General features: G+C 35.3%; 1 pseudogene; it reads left to right on the top strand.

Moving 5' to 3' along the window:
- The first annotated feature begins 13,403 nt into the window (after positions 1-13,403).
- Positions 13,404-14,405, top strand: LOC119507165 (annotated as a pseudogene).
- The last annotated feature ends 1,764 nt before the right edge of the window (positions 14,406-16,169 follow it).

Here is a 16,169-nt window from a genome sequence, read left to right as displayed (position 1 = left end):
TTTTATTTTTAAACCTCACCAGGGGTATTCCTGATATTCCAACAAGCATTAAGGAATACCAATTTAATAAGTCAAGCCCTCAGTCTTGGGGCTTCCCTTATGAAACTTATTCCCACAAAGGAGAAGCTAAGCCTACTAATAATTATGCCTAAGGGTTACCCCCAGAGAACCTCTTTTGTTGCTCAGATGTGGCTTCTTTCTCTCAACCAACTCTACAAATAAAGTCACTACCCTCAACCCTACATGGGACATGACTCCCAGGGATGTAAGTCTTCTTGGCTAAAAGGGACAGGAATCCCAGGGATGAGGCTGACCCTGGCATCATGGGACTGAGAATGCTGTCTTGACCAAAAGGAGGAAAAGAAATGAAACAAAATAAAGCTTTACTTGCTGAGAAAACTCAAGTAGAGTCAAGAGATCAATCTAGAGGTTATTCCTACACATTATATATATTTTCCTTTTTAGTTTCTAGTGTATTAGAATAACTAGAAGGGAATGCCTGAATATGTTGAAAGGCAATCCAGAAGACTTGATTCTTGATGATAATTGTATAGCTATATAGCTTTTATCATGTGACCATGTCATAGTAAAAACCTGGTGACTGACATTCCCTTTAACCAGAGTATGGGCAAATGAATTATAAAATAATGACAAAAATATATAAATAATGGGGGGGGTGGATAAGGGATATGGGATGGTTTGGATGTTCATTTTGTATTTCTTTTTCTATATTTTTACATTTTTTATTTATTTTGGAATAATGAAAGTGCTTGAAAATTGATTGTGTCAATGAATGCACAACTATACGGTGACACTGTGAGCCAATGATTGTATACTTTGAATGGATTATATGACATGTGGGTATAGCTCAATGAACTTGTATTAAAATAAATAAAATACCTGCTGAGAAGCAGCACTTGAAAGAGATTGTACATATTACTGTTATTATCTTCATTTGTAAGATAACACCAAAACTTTATATCATTAAAAGAAATTTCAAATAAACCTTAAATATTAATCCTTGTACAGCAATCCTGTTAAATGGAAACCATACTGGGAAATAAATTCATTTTAAAGCAAAAAAAATATATATATTTTTGTATTTGGATTATACCACTGTATTGGTTTATTTGATCTATTTTTTCAACATACATTTAATTATCTTTCATCATATTAGCTTATTTTCCCATAAAGCATCCTGCTACATGGTTTCTCTTATTTTCTTTGTTATACTGTATTGAATCAAACCATAAAATAAATATTGGATAGAATATTAAAATTTAAATCTCTAAAACAAACTGATTATAGCCAGCTTTTAATCTCCAATAAAGGTAGAATCACATTATTAATGAAATAATTATTTCATATTGCATATTCTTTGAGGTCTGTTTGTACTTAGGAAATACATATTACACATACCCTTAAAAAACCTACCACCCAGATATGGAGCTATTTTTACGTTTATTATTTCGTTTCATGTATTATAATATTTTATAATATTTATAATGATAATCAGAAAGTTAAAATTCACTTAGGGACCAAATATACTGATGACTGTCTCTATATATAATTTGTCCACAGAATCTTTAGTTTCTGTCAGAAATGCATAGTTTAAAGTTATAAATTAGTCAGCATATCTTCAAATCATTGTTAAGCAATCATTTCAGAATATGAGCATACTGGTGCTGAGAAGTTGATCAGCTACTGATGATTTTACGTTTTAAAAAATGTTAAGTTTTAAGAAATTCAGTATACTTAGGGATAAATTGTCTTAATGTTAATCTAGGCAATTGTTGCCAGGATTAAATGATATTATGGCAACATCCTATTGATTTCAGGCCAGAAAGTCTAGAACAAAGAATGAATCAAAGGCTTTGTGAATAACTCACTTAACCTTATTTTATTAAACATATTTGGGAGGTTTTTAGTCCATTCTGTATAGTATAATCTGTGTTTTTCACTGGATAATTTTAAATTATGGTGTTGGTCACCTGGAAATAGTTTCTGATTTATTTATATTAGCATTGATTCATCAGCATTAACTGTACAAGAGAATATGGAGAGCTTTCAGAATATAATAATAGCAATTCTCTATATTAATAATTTAAAATAATTCAAATATCAAAGATATTCAAACTATTCTGTTAGAGAAGAGATAGGAAGGTGGTGGTTTAATATTAATCACCAATAATAAGACATTTTTTATTTATTGTTTTTATAGTGGCATTTTCCATTTTGGAATAATCAACAGACTGGATATAAATGATAGTATTATTGAAAAATAGGTCACAAAACAGAAACCTCTCCTGAAAATTAACTAAAATGTGGTCTGAGATAAAATTTTCAATTTGGGATATGTTTGAAAATGTTGACAATTTTCATGTATCTGGGATGATTTAAATAAATATGTTTTGATGTGAAGTTAAATGATGCCTTTGACACAGTTTCAACTATTTAAAAAATTATAACATTAAATATGCTTCTACTTTGAGTCCCTTTCTCCTTAGTCCATCTCACTTCTTCTGGGCTGTGGTAGGCAGCTTCCAACATAGCTTCTGATGACCCCTGCTTTCTGGTATTCATTCATCTGTATAAGCTCCTACCCTTGTGCATGGGCTGGACCTACTGACTTGCTTCTAATGAATAGACTATGGAAATTGATGGACTGTCACTTCAGTAGGATTTTGTAAAAGACCATGACTTCAGCTTGCCTCCACTCTTTTTTCTCATTGGCACTCTTTGTCTTCTTGCCTGATCGCTCTGATGAAGCAAGCTGTCACATTGTATGATGCTATATAGAGAGAGAAAAATGTGTCCAGGAACTGAGGGAAGACTTTGACCAACAGCTTGTGAAAAACTGAGGCTTCAGTTCAATAGCCTGTGAGGAACTGAATCCTGCCAGCAACCATGTGAGTTAGGAAGCAAACACTTCCTGGTAGATACTTGCGATAAATGCACATTTGTGAGAGACACAGAACCAAATCCATCAGCTTAAGTCACAGTGGATTCCTGACCCACAGAAATTGTGAAATAATAAATGTCATTTTAAGTCATTAAATGTTGAGGTAATTTGCTATGAAGCAATAGATAATTTATATATGGACTATCTTTGCCATTCCCATGGATCTAATTTCTATCAATTTATTGATAAACTGAAATTCTAGCCATCGACCCCAAATATGTGTGGAAGTTCACTCACATTTTTCCAAATTCTGATTTTATTTCTCCATTTTGATACCTTTCGGCACCACAATACCAATATAAATAAAATTGAACTCATCATTTTCCTCCTATTTTTCTTTTCTTCTGAACCTTAATTCATGGACTGTCACCTTAATCAGACTAGTTTCCTGTGATAGTGTCTCATTTAGAAGTTATTCTCACCCCCTCCCACTCCCTCATGAATGCCAACGCTCAAATTAATGAATAATTAAGTTTATTTTATTCTACTTTAAAATATCTCTGGAATTCCTTTTGTAACCACTGTTTTTATCTGAGTTTAAGATGCCGTCATTTTTTCAACTCAATTGCTATACCAGCTGTGTAAGGAGAATCCATTTTTTGCATGACAGTGGAAATGATATTTTAAAGTTCTGCTAACTTCTTTCTTTTTCTTAAGATTGCTTAAACCCTCCTTATTCCATATAAGTAGAATTAAAACCTTAAACATGTACTTAAAGGTCCTTTTTAGCTTTGATTATAGCATTTTTTTTCTTTAACTTAGCACTCATCAAACATAGCATTGTATCTGTCTAAAGAGTCTGATTCCATTTTCCTGTTTGACTCTTGAAAGCTAAATTAAAGCCTTCTTAATATTAGGATTAAGTTAAGAGACACTTTAATCTCTTAAACATATGAATTTGTAAAGATAGAGATGCCTGTATTGGAGACCCAAGTCTACCATGGGCAGACGGCGGGCAAGATATTCCACATAAAACACACACTGGTCCACTACAGTGAAAAACCTCAGTATAACTGAACATGGCAAACAGGAGGCATAACACTTTAGGTGCTTTACCAAGTCACAGGAATGTCAGAGACTGGGAGATTAAACCTGGGAAAGTACAGCAGAAATTTCTAGGAGTTTTCACTGAGTGGCGCATGTTAGAATATCTTATCTAAGGTGACATCAAGTTGCTACACCAGTCTCTACCCATCATGATTTAGGAGACGCTTAGCTTTGTAATTAGTCTCTTCATTAAACTGTCATCTAATGAGGGCTTCGACTATATAAAATATTTCCTATCTGGATCCTGGCTGATATAGACTCAATCTGTTTCACTTTTGTTTTTATTTTTTTACTTCCCTGAGTTTACCAAGGAATATTGTAACATTGTAATATTTTTTTCCACTCAGGAAATTAATAAGAGTGTGTGTTTGTCTGAATGCAATATGACAAATACTGTTTTCTCTTAGTTTATTTATGCACTGTTATAATATTTTCTCCTTTTTTGTGGTTTTCTTCAATTGCACTATGATGATTTTTATCACTTTTTTATTTATCATGATTGGAGATTATTGGGTTAAATTAAGGCTATAGTTTATGCCTTAGAAAAATGCTCAACTTCTCAACTAAGATCTCTAAAGATATCCCTGTGCCCCATCCCCCCTCTTATTTTTTTCTAAGCCTCAGTTAAGGAAAAAAAAAAAAAAGGTTAGACCTTATTCTATACTCTTTTGTTTAAAAATCCCATTTTAGGTATTTTCCTTTAATATCTTTCCAAGACACATTATGATCTTCTCCTATTTCACTAAATATTTCTTCGGGTATGTCTATTCTGATGAAATGGTCCAAAAATCTGAATTTTTGATTATAGTATTATACATTTCTTTGGTCTCTTATTTCTTTTTGCAGCATCACTTCCACAGTTTCCAGAACTTTGATAAAATTTAAAAGTTCGACTTTCATTTTCAGGCCTATAGCAAGCATAGTTGGTGTTTAGCCTCTGTCAGGTGATCACGTCTCCTGGAGTCACTGTGCTTCTGTTGTTGGGTTTAGTAGCTGGTTCTTGTTCTCACCCTGTCTGTTCATGCACTTCATGCACTTGGTTACCTTTAACCTCACACTGGATATTGTATCTCAAACATTTTTTTGAGAAAAATTTTAATATCTATGCTGACAGTATCTTCCTCTAGAAGCAAACTTTTTGCTTTGTTTTCATTTTTATGTTTGAATTTTTCCTTCCTTTGCCAGGCACCTGGGGCAATGTATGATACCTCAAGTGAGTTTCAGATCTTGAAAGTTTCTAAGTCTCCCAAATAGGCTTCAGTTCATCTGAGGATCAGAATAATTCTGCTTTGTCCTTGGTCCTTGGATGTAGCCTTTTGAGGTCCCAATATTAATCATCAGGTTTAGTCCTCCAGCACCCACTGAGATCTCAATTCTTAATATTCATTGTCTGGAAGGTTAACGAAAGCACTACCCATCATCTCAGCTGCCTCGAATCTCTGGAATTTTGTCATTGATTGGATATTAGAATGATAATCTATCATTATCATAATAGTTTATTTTAAAAATATGTTAGAGTTTTTAGTTGCTTTCAGTAAATTGTTATTCTGATTTACCTATTTGACATTAAGTGAAGCATTTTCTTTCTCCAAATTTCTTTTTAGTCAGTAAGTCAAAACAAGGTCCAGTTTTCCAGATAGAAGTCCTTGGGAGTTGAGTTAGTAACTATTTAGCAAGTAGTAGAAGACTACTTGAATATTTAAAATAGAATGGCCAGAGGAGGAGGTTTGGGTCTTTGTCTCTGCTTGTTTTTCTTTAGAGAATGATACTCAAAATACCTATTATTCTTTTTTGAATTAAGTAAGCATTGAATGTTTTATTTCCTCTGACATTGGGCATTCAAACGAATTATTTAGGTCAAGGTATGTTAGGAAAAACATGTAATTATTCTACACATGCATGGGTCCTTTTAAGATAGAATCCCTAGGATAAAAGAGAAGCTAGTATGAACTATCCCTAGTCAAAAAATAGGGCCTCATCTACGGGTCAAAAATTATTCATCTGTTTTTCCCTCTGTCATGGCCCTAGTAATATCTGACCATCCGCTTCAGGCAACTGTTGTGAACTGAACATTTCGTGGCCTCTACCACTGAAAGGAAATCCTGTGGTCTAAATATCCTACTAGTGTTTATAAATGCTATTGCTTGCAAGAGACAAAAATTAATTCCATTCACCATTAGGCAAAATTTAGGAGTGGAAAGGAGACTTGCCACACTCCCTTATGCGTACTTTTATGATGTAGTTCACAACCAAAAGGGATGTGAAAACAGTCATATCTTCCTCTTTTCCTTATCTGTTCCTGTACGAATGCAACTAGAAGAAATTTTGAGGGCTTTTGGAAAGTGGGTTAGGAGTAAAGATTTCTACGTCACATTTTATATTCCATTTCATGGAAATGAGAATAAGTGGAATATAGAAAATGTATTTGGTCCCTGTACACTGCTTACATTTCCATTTTGTGTTTTATAACCTAACAAGAATAGAAAAGCACTTGAAAACCATTAATATAGATGATACTAATTTATTTTGAAAACTTCACCACTCAAAATATGAAAAGAAATATAGAAAGTGTGCAATGCAAACACCTCAGTTTAAATTTGGCTGGGTTTTCTTGAAAGTATGAATTATAACATCTCCATAAATTTTCCGTCATTGCTTTTTAATTTCATTTTTACAAAAGCAACAATTATTTTAAACATGGCCAAAATATTAACCTAATTGGATTTTCGAATATACAAAAAACTAGGGTAGAAGAAATACAGAGATGGATAATGCAGATATCAGCCATTCTCAAGGGTTAGTTTGTTACTGACATAGGATCAATTTTCAAAAAGATGAGTGCCAAGAACAGTGAAGAGTCTGAGATTTACGCTACTTGCAAGCTAACAAGTTAAGCTGCAGTACTGTCATGTTGACCGTCAGAAGACATGAGACACTATGGCAGAGACAAAGGATTTCGTTACTCATGGTACAGTAAATAAAATGAGCTTCATATTTGCATAAATTCTGCTTATTCCCCAGTCTCAGAAGGTGATGAAGGAGAGTTAAGATGGATGAAGTACATGCTGTGAGTTTGCAACACAGGTGAGAAACAACCAAACTTAGGAAACCATGATTTTTTATAATGAACTGAAAGCAAACCTGCCTAACAACTGCACCACAGGGAGATATTATCTTTATTAAACTGGTCAACAAACAGCCCTACCCTCAGATCTGGGAGGAAATGCCATCTCTATATTCCTAGGCTGTTTGCCATACAACAACCTGGAAAAGAAAATGTATTGCTATTTCCAGCTGCCAGCTTCTGAAATTTCTACCACAAACTAGCCAATTATGTTCACATGCAATCCACTATGTACATGCAATCGCTTTAATTATAATCCTTTCTTTTAAAGACTTTATTCTTTTTTAAAATTAACATAAGATCACAAACTAGTGCCTGTTGCTAAATACAAATGTTATTTAATTGACTTTTTATCTTCCAATGTGGTTCTGAACTGAGAACAAATTTTTAAAATGGAGATAATTAAAAGACAGTCTGACAGAGAAAATTTCTCAGTGAACTTAGGCATATTCAGGGGTGAAGACTCCTGGGAGAGCATGTTACAGGAAGTTAAGGAAAGAGAACTGGAAGGAAGGCAGAAAAATGTTCAAATCAAGTCCCTTGTCATTTGAATTTGCCCTTCAGTTTGCAATGATCACTTAAGCAGGTTGCTTTCTTAGGAAAATTATTTTCATAAGGCAGATAAGTCACTTCAATTCCATATTGGTTGAATGTATGTTTACTGTAACTTCACATATGTAATAGAGTACATAATCCAAAAAAGTCTTTCTCTACAAATCATAAGAGTCGTTTCTCCATGCTATAGTGAAAATGTACTTATGGCGTAATAATTCAGACCTCTGTCACTGGAATTAGAAAGTCTTGGATTTAACCCACTACTACTTACTAGCTCTAAGACCTTAGACAATTTTTGTAATACTCTGTCTCTTTTTGTTTCCAAAATAGGGATATAATTTTATCCCCAACAAAAATTCTATGAGAATTCAACAAGTTTATATGTGCAAAGCACATAACATTATTCCACAGAGATTGTGTCCACTTCATAAATAGGAGGTACTACCATAGTTAGAATTGTTATTATTTTAAAGAACAGCGGAATGATCTTGCTTTACCTCCGAGGAAAGCAAAACAAAATGAATTATAAATTAGCTTTGATCCTTAATATCTGAAAGGACAATATATTTAACACATAGATATTCCATGTATTTGGAGGTGGCAGTAGTAAAATCTTGTCTAATAGGCTCCCATAGGAACGATGAGATCTTGCTTGAATTACAAATTGAAATTGCATCAAAGGGCAGCCACAAGGTGGTATAGGAGGTAACTGGGAATTAGTTATTCAGTTTCTGAAATAGGTGTTTAGTTTAGTTTAGTTTAGTTTTTTAATGCAGCTTTATTGAGATATATTCACACAGCATAGAAACATCCAAAGTATACAATCACTGGTTCACAGTATCATCACATAGTTGTGCATACTGTCCCATGATCAAATTTAGAACATTTTCATTACTCCAGAAAAGAAACAAAAACTAAAAAAGGAAACACTAATCCTCGCATACTCCTTATCCCCCCCTCCCTATATAATTGACCCATAGTATTAGTGTGGTACATTTATTACTGTTGATGAAAGAGCATTAAAATATTACTGTAATTATAATCTATAGCTTGTAATAGGTATATTTTTCCCATATACTCTCCTATTACTAACTCTTTATAGTAGCGTCATACATTCCCCTGTTTTAACATCCAACTTTCCTTCTGGTGACATACATGATTCTAAACTTCCCCTTTCCACCAAACTCACACACCATTCAGCAGTTAATTATTCTCACAATAACATGCTACCATCACCTCTGTCCATTTCCAAATGTTTACATTCAACCTAGTTAAACATTCTGCACATATTAAGCAACCACTCCCCATACTTTAGCCTCATTCTATATCCTGGTAACCTATATTCTATATTTTATGTCTATGAGTTTACATATTATAATTAATTCATAGCAGTGAGATCATAAATTATTTGTGGTTTTGTGTCTGAATTATTTCACTTAACATAATGTCTCCTGTTTCAGGACTTCAATGTGGGAGGAAGTGCTGAAAGAATCAGCATGTAGTAAAAGAAAATCACTATAAGAAGCACTGTTGTTGCAATTGGAGGACTATAACCCATAATAGCTACCCTGATAATCAGTGTGCTTTATTCACCTTTGTACCTCCACATCTCTACCACAAGACCTTACCTATTGAAGTATTCAATAAAATGTTCACTCAATTGATTTGCTAGGTTGGTAATTCCAATTAAGTTGTCAACACTGCTTACACTTCTTTTCATAGAACCTCCAGAGTTTACTCAGAATGAATTAGCACTTGTTCCAGTTTGCTAATGCTGTCAGGATGCAAAACACCAGAAATGGATTCACTTTTACAAAGGGGTTTATTTGGTTACACAGTTACAGTCTTAAGGCCATAAACTATCCAAGGTAATGCATCAGCAATCAGGTACCTTCACTGGAGGATGACCAACGGTATCTGGAAAACCTGGGAAGCAGGGAAGGCATGTGGCTGGTCTCTGCTCCAGGTTCTGGTTTCAAAATGGCTTTCTCCAAGGACTTTCCTCTCTAAGCTTCAGCTTCTCTCCAAAATGTCACTCTCAGTTGCTTTTGAGATGTTTATCCTCTCTTAGTTTCTCTGAAGCAAAAGTCTGCTTTCAACGGCTGTCTCCAAAATGTCTCTGTAAGCTGCAGCTCCTCTCTCAGCTCTGTGCATTCTTCAGTGACCCTCTTGGCTGTAGCAAGCTTACTCCTTCTGTCTGAGCTTATATAGTGCTCCAGTAAACTATTCAAAGCCCATGCTGAATGGTCGGGGCCATATCTCCATGGAAATTGCCAATCAGAATTATCACCCACAGTTGGGTGGGGCGCATTCCATGGAAACAACTTAATCCAAAAGTTCCAATTTAATCAACACTAATATGTCTGCCCCAACAAGATTACGTCAAAGATAATGGCTTTTGGGGGACATTATACATCCAAACCAGCACAGCACTGAACCAGATGCTAGTAAGAAGGGAGTTTATTTGCCTTGCTTTAAGTTGTTTGCGCAAATATCAGTTCATCTCTGTCTGAAGAAATCATACAAAGGAGCTTTGTGTCCCCTATCACTAGTATTCAACATTAGTACTTTAATAAAAGTTAAGTAGAATTGAGTGAAAATAGACATTTTAAGTAATGATTATTATAATAAGGAGGGCTGGAGGAAGTCTACATATGTTCCCATTTTATAAAATTTTAATTTCATTTGTAGTTACTCTCACTTGTACCACCTTCCTCCATCCCCACCCCCACCTAATTTTCTATTGATTGGCAGATTCACTCATTCAGTACTGAGTATTTACTCTTTAGCACATATTCTACTGGGCACCAAGGATTAAGTGATTAACAGGGAAGACTTAGTCCTTGGCCTCAAGAAACTTGGGAGTCTTATAAGAAGTACATATTAAATATATTTACAAAAATAAGCATTTATATTAAAATTTATACAGGCAGATTGGGAAAATAACAAGGAGAGTGTGGAATTTCAGGAGACTTTCTGGGGGGATATATTTTAAGAAGTAAAGATGGATAGAAAACAGCCCAAGAAAAGAGGAAGCCAAAGTAGCTTACCAGAGAAGGAATCTGAAATCTGGGAATGTGAAGAAGCACGTATTTGCTAAGAAATCAAAGGAGCTATCTGTGGAAACAGAGGAAAGTGAGTTTGGAAGTGAAATCAGTAACCTGTTTGAGCAAGGTGTTGTATTAGAAAGAAGAAGCCATTGTAGAATTTTAGGCAGGAAATGGCCCTGACCAGATTTTTGGTATGAGTACCTAAGTGCTGACTACTTTCTGCTGAGATTTGGACTAAATTTTCCAGGTAAGTGTTATAATAATAAGCTAATGATTGCATATATGAGAATGGAAATTTAAAAAGCAGCAGATTAGGAGACCTTAAATTTTGCATTGTTGAATAAATAAATCAATGCAATTTCCAGATAATCTGGAGATTTATAGCAGAACTTGTTTTACTTCATTTATTATTTTTTTTGTTCCTAAAATTGTGAGCATGTTAAACTTCTCAAATTTCCAAATGTCCTTTGACAAATCAATCAGTTAATATTTACTTAAGCTATATAATAAATGTTATATATTACAAGATTCAGAAAGGAGTGAGATTCAAATGTAAAAAGGTACACTTTCTGATTTATAAAATTTGGAGCCACTGTGTGTGCAAATATATGTGGGTGGAAAAATAAACATTTATGTATAAATGCAAATTTAGATATAAATATAAATATATATATATATATATATTATTTCAAGGTATTGACACCAGTGTGTGTAAATTCTGGTAAATTCAAGCCTTTCTTATTTAATATGTTCAAATGAAAATTGAGTGGGTGGATTTAAGCTAAAAAGCCTTAATGTGATCTTCAATATGGCTTATTGCTGTAGAACTGGTTATAAAAAAATTGCTCAAGTTGTTTTTAAAAAGCCATTTTTACTCTGTATGTTCATTTGCCAGAAAAAAAAAAGAAAGAAAGCAATTTAAAACCTTTTAAATGATGCATCTTTTGCAATGTAATAGGTGGCATCATACTGTTAGGAGTAGCATCAAATCCCATATCAGGTCAGCTATTAGCTTTTCATTTAGTTCAAAATGACCTTACGGAATGGGCTGCATACTGTGCAGTCACATACAGTAATCTAGCTTTTGAAATGCTATTTACATACTGTTCCATTTATTATTTGATGACATGCCAACTGTATATTGTTGAGTTGACAAATATGACTATTACCGAAAAATATTCATCAGAATTTTATCTTTACATATTCATGGAAAAAGAATGTGTTATAATTAGTGTGTTGGTAAATAAGCTCTTCATTACCTTGCAGCATAGCTCCTGCATCCTTATCACACTTTATTACATCACTGTATTTGGATATATCATGCCATTATTGTTTCCCAAGCATGACTCTTTCAAGAAAACAGCTTAAAGTTCTTTAAAGCTTGCAACCTTTTGGGGCCACTGTATGGTTCAACTACTATATCTCCTCAGGGAAGAAAAAATACAATGTCAGAGGGGAAAATTGTTATATAAGTATTCTTCAGAGTAGTGATTTTTCATTTATTTTGAGTATAATATATTTCCTTATCTTAGAGTTCCTGTTCTGATTCTCCTCTCTGTGTGCACTTGATATTAGTAACCATAGCAACAAGATCTTAAATGCTGTTGTATGAAGGATAAGAAATAGGAGAATGGAAAGCACACAACTTTTAAAGAAGATATTAGTCCTCTTACTGCCATCATGTCAAGAAATAATTTTCAGAATTGTGCTGTACCTTATGCAGCAAATGTAGCTTATATGTCAAAAAGAAGTTTTGGTTAATTTTTGGTTTGGTTTTGTTGAAATTAGTTTGTTTAAGCAAGTAAATGGAGGTTGATAGTGTCATAAGGGTGAGCTAAACCCTAGGCCAACTAGTTTAACAAAGACAAACAGGTAAAGAGATAGCTAAGAAGAGCCCTTCTGGGGTGAGATAAAACCCCAAAGATTTTTATCCCTGGAAGGAACTGGATCAGACCGTGAAGCAATGTTTGCTCCCAGGACATTGTCAGGAGCAACAGAACAATCAGCTGACAATTAGTGGAGACTAACAGCTGTGTGTGATATCAACAAAGGCAGACAGCCGAATAGAGAGATCAGGGAAAGAGACTGTCAAAGATTTCCCAGCTAAAGCCACTGTCAATCCAAGGTAACTAAGTACATGCTCAAAGCTGTGCCTATTGAGAAGCAACATCAGAGGCTTTACACTGCAGGGGAGATAGACTTCATGAAATTACCAAGACAAGTAATGAAACAAGCAAGTAAATAACAACAACATCTTCAACAACAAGCCCTAGATGGGGAATCAGTACATAGAGTTGATACACTATGTTATCTAAAATGTTCCATTTCCAACAAAAAGGTATGAGACATGCAAAGAGCCAGGTGAGTGTGACCTTATACAAGAGAAAAAGGAAGCAATACAAACTACTTGGCCAGATGCTGAATTTAACAACCAAAGACTTCAAAGCAGCCATTATAAATATATTAAAAAAAAAAAAAAAAAAAACTAAAGGAAACTATGCATAAGAAGTAAAGGAAAGAAGGATGACAACGTTTCATCAAATAGACATTATCAATAAAGAGACAGAAAATATATGTAAGAATAAATGTAAGGACTCTCTGCTCCTGCCTGCTCACCAGACAGCTGCATCTTTTTGTACAGTGCCAGCCGCATCTCTGAGACACAATGGTGAAGGTCGGAATAAACGGATTTGGCCGTATTGGGTGCCTGGTCACCAAGGCTGCTATAATCTCTGGCAAAATGCAGGTTGTGGCCATCAATGACCCCTTCATTGACCTCAACTACATGGTCTACATGTTCTAGTATGATTCCACCCATGGCAAATTCAAAGGCACTGTCAAGGCTGAGAACGGGAAGCTTGTCATCAATGGGAATCCAATTACTATCTTCCAGGAATGAGATCCCACCAGCATCAAATGGGGTGATGCTTGTGCTGAATATGTTGTGGAGTCCGCTGGTGTCTTCGCAACCATGGAGAAGTCTGGGACTCACTTCAAGTGTGGTGCCAAGAGAGTCATCATCTCTGCCCCTTTGGCCGATGCCCCCATGTTTGTGATGGGCGTGAACCATGAGAAGTATGACAATTCCCTCAAGATCGTCAGCAATGCTTCCTGTACCACCAACTGCCTGGCACCCCTGGCCAACATCATCCATGACAACTTTGGCATCATGGAGGGACTCATGACCACCATCCACGCTATCACTGCCACCCAGAAGACTGTGGATGGCCTCTCTGGGAAACTGTGGCGTGACAGCCATGGGGCTGCCCAGAACATCATCCCTGCATCTACCGGTGCTGCCAAGGCAGTGAGTAAGGTCATCCTGGAGCTGAATGGGCAGCTCCCTGGCATGACCTTCCGTGTCCACACCCCCAATGTGTCCGTCATGGATGTGACCTGCTGGCTGGAGAAAGCAGCCAAATACAATGACATCAAGAAGGTGGTGAAGCAGGCATCAGAGGGCCCCCTGAAGGGCATCCTGGGCTACACTGAAGACCGGGTTGTCTCCTGCAACTTTAACAGTGACTCTCACTCTTCCACTTTTGATGCTGGGGCTGGCATTGCCCTCAATGACCACTTCATCAAGCTCATTTCCTGGTATGACAATTAATTTGGCTACAGCAACAGGATGGTGGACCTTGTTGTCTACATGGCCTCTAAGGAGTAAGAGCCCCTGGACCACCAGCCCCAGCAACAGTGTGAGAGGGAGAGAGGCCATCAGCTGCTGGGGAGTCCTGGCCCCAAATCGATCCCCTGACACTGAGTGTCTCCCATCCTCCACAGCTTCCATCCCAGACCACCTGAGGATGGGGAGGGGCTGAGAGCCCTACTCTGTCATATACCATCAATAAAGTACACCCAGCCAAAAAAATAAAATAAAATAAAATAAATGTAAGAACAGCCTCACTGAGACTCATAGTATAGTTGAACTGGTAGGTAAAATAATGAGCAGTTCTGAAGTGCATCAGAAGAGAATATGCAGTCTGAAGAATGAAGAGAAAACAGAATGAAGAAAAATGAACAAAATCTCAGTAAAATATGGATAAACCTTAAGTGCATCAATACACATGCAATGGGAGTACTGGAAGTACAGTAGTGAGGGTAAGGAGCATAAAAAATAGTTGAAGATATAGCTGAAAACTTCCAAAATTTGATGGAAAGAAAATTACATATTCAATAAGTTCAACAAACTTCAGATGGGATACACAGGAAAATATCCACTCCCCCATACATAATATTAAAATTGCTCCTCTTCAAAACATCACTCGCAGCTGCAAGAAAATCTTGAAAGCAGCAAGATGTCCTCATCATGTACACAGGAGCTATAAGAAGATTAGCAGCTGATTTCTCATTAGTAGCAGTGGAAACCAGAAGTAAGTGGGATTATATAATCAAATATGTATAGTAAAAGAATACAAAAAATAATCAACCAAGACTCTTAAATCCAACAAAATTATTTTTCAAAACGAATGTGAGATAAAGATATTCCCCTGTAAACAAAAATGGAGAGTACTTATTGCTAGCAAACACACCTTGCAAGAAATACTAAAGGAAGTTCTTCAGGCTGAAAACAATAAATCCAGATGCAAATTCAAATCCATGCTAACTGATAATCATCAGTTAAGATAATTCTGTAATTAAAAAGACAATATAAATACATGTTTTTTCCTTCTTTCCTCTTTTAGATGATTTAAAAGCAATTGTGTAAAAACATGTATATAATTGTATTGTTGGATCTGAAGTATATAGAGATGCAATATATTTAATAATAATAGCACAAAGGAGGTGGGTAGGAGCAAAGCTGCATTGGAGTAAGGAAGTGACATCAGGTGGTATAGCAATTTTAGTGAAAAAGGGTGAAGTGGGAGTAGTACTGTGTAGAAGTAAAGTTTCTAAATCTCACTGGAGTCAAGTAAGTATAAATATATAGTAGATTCTGACAAGTTAAAATGAATCTGGTACACCATAGAACCAACCATTAAGAAAGTAACAAAATTTAGTGAAAAAAAATCATTAAAGAAAAAATGTTACTATATAAATGTTTGGTTAATGCAAACAAACAAAAGGCAGTAAGGAAGAATAGAAGAAAAATAAATATGAGACATAATAAAACAAGAATAACTCCAACTATATTAATAACAACATTAAATTTGAATGGATGAACACTCCGATTAAAAGGCAGAAATTTTCTGACTGGGTTAAAAGCAAAAACAGCAAGAACCCACTATATCTTTCAAGCTGTACCTTTCAAAAGATATCCATAAAAAAGCTGAGTGGTTACATTAAAATCAGAAAAAAAAGTAGACTTTAAAATGAATATACAATCTCTGCACAAAGCATTTATTTTTCTACCAAAGTCTGGGAGAGTATATCACATATATTTCCTTCCTTCCTTCTTTCCTTCTTTACTTCCTTCCTCCCTCCCTTCCTT

This window comes from Choloepus didactylus, chromosome 12, assembly GCF_015220235.1.
Source record: "Choloepus didactylus isolate mChoDid1 chromosome 12, mChoDid1.pri, whole genome shotgun sequence".
NCBI classification, from domain to species: domain Eukaryota; kingdom Metazoa; phylum Chordata; class Mammalia; order Pilosa; family Megalonychidae; genus Choloepus; species Choloepus didactylus.
This window is presented reverse-complemented; position numbering and strand designations above follow the sequence as displayed.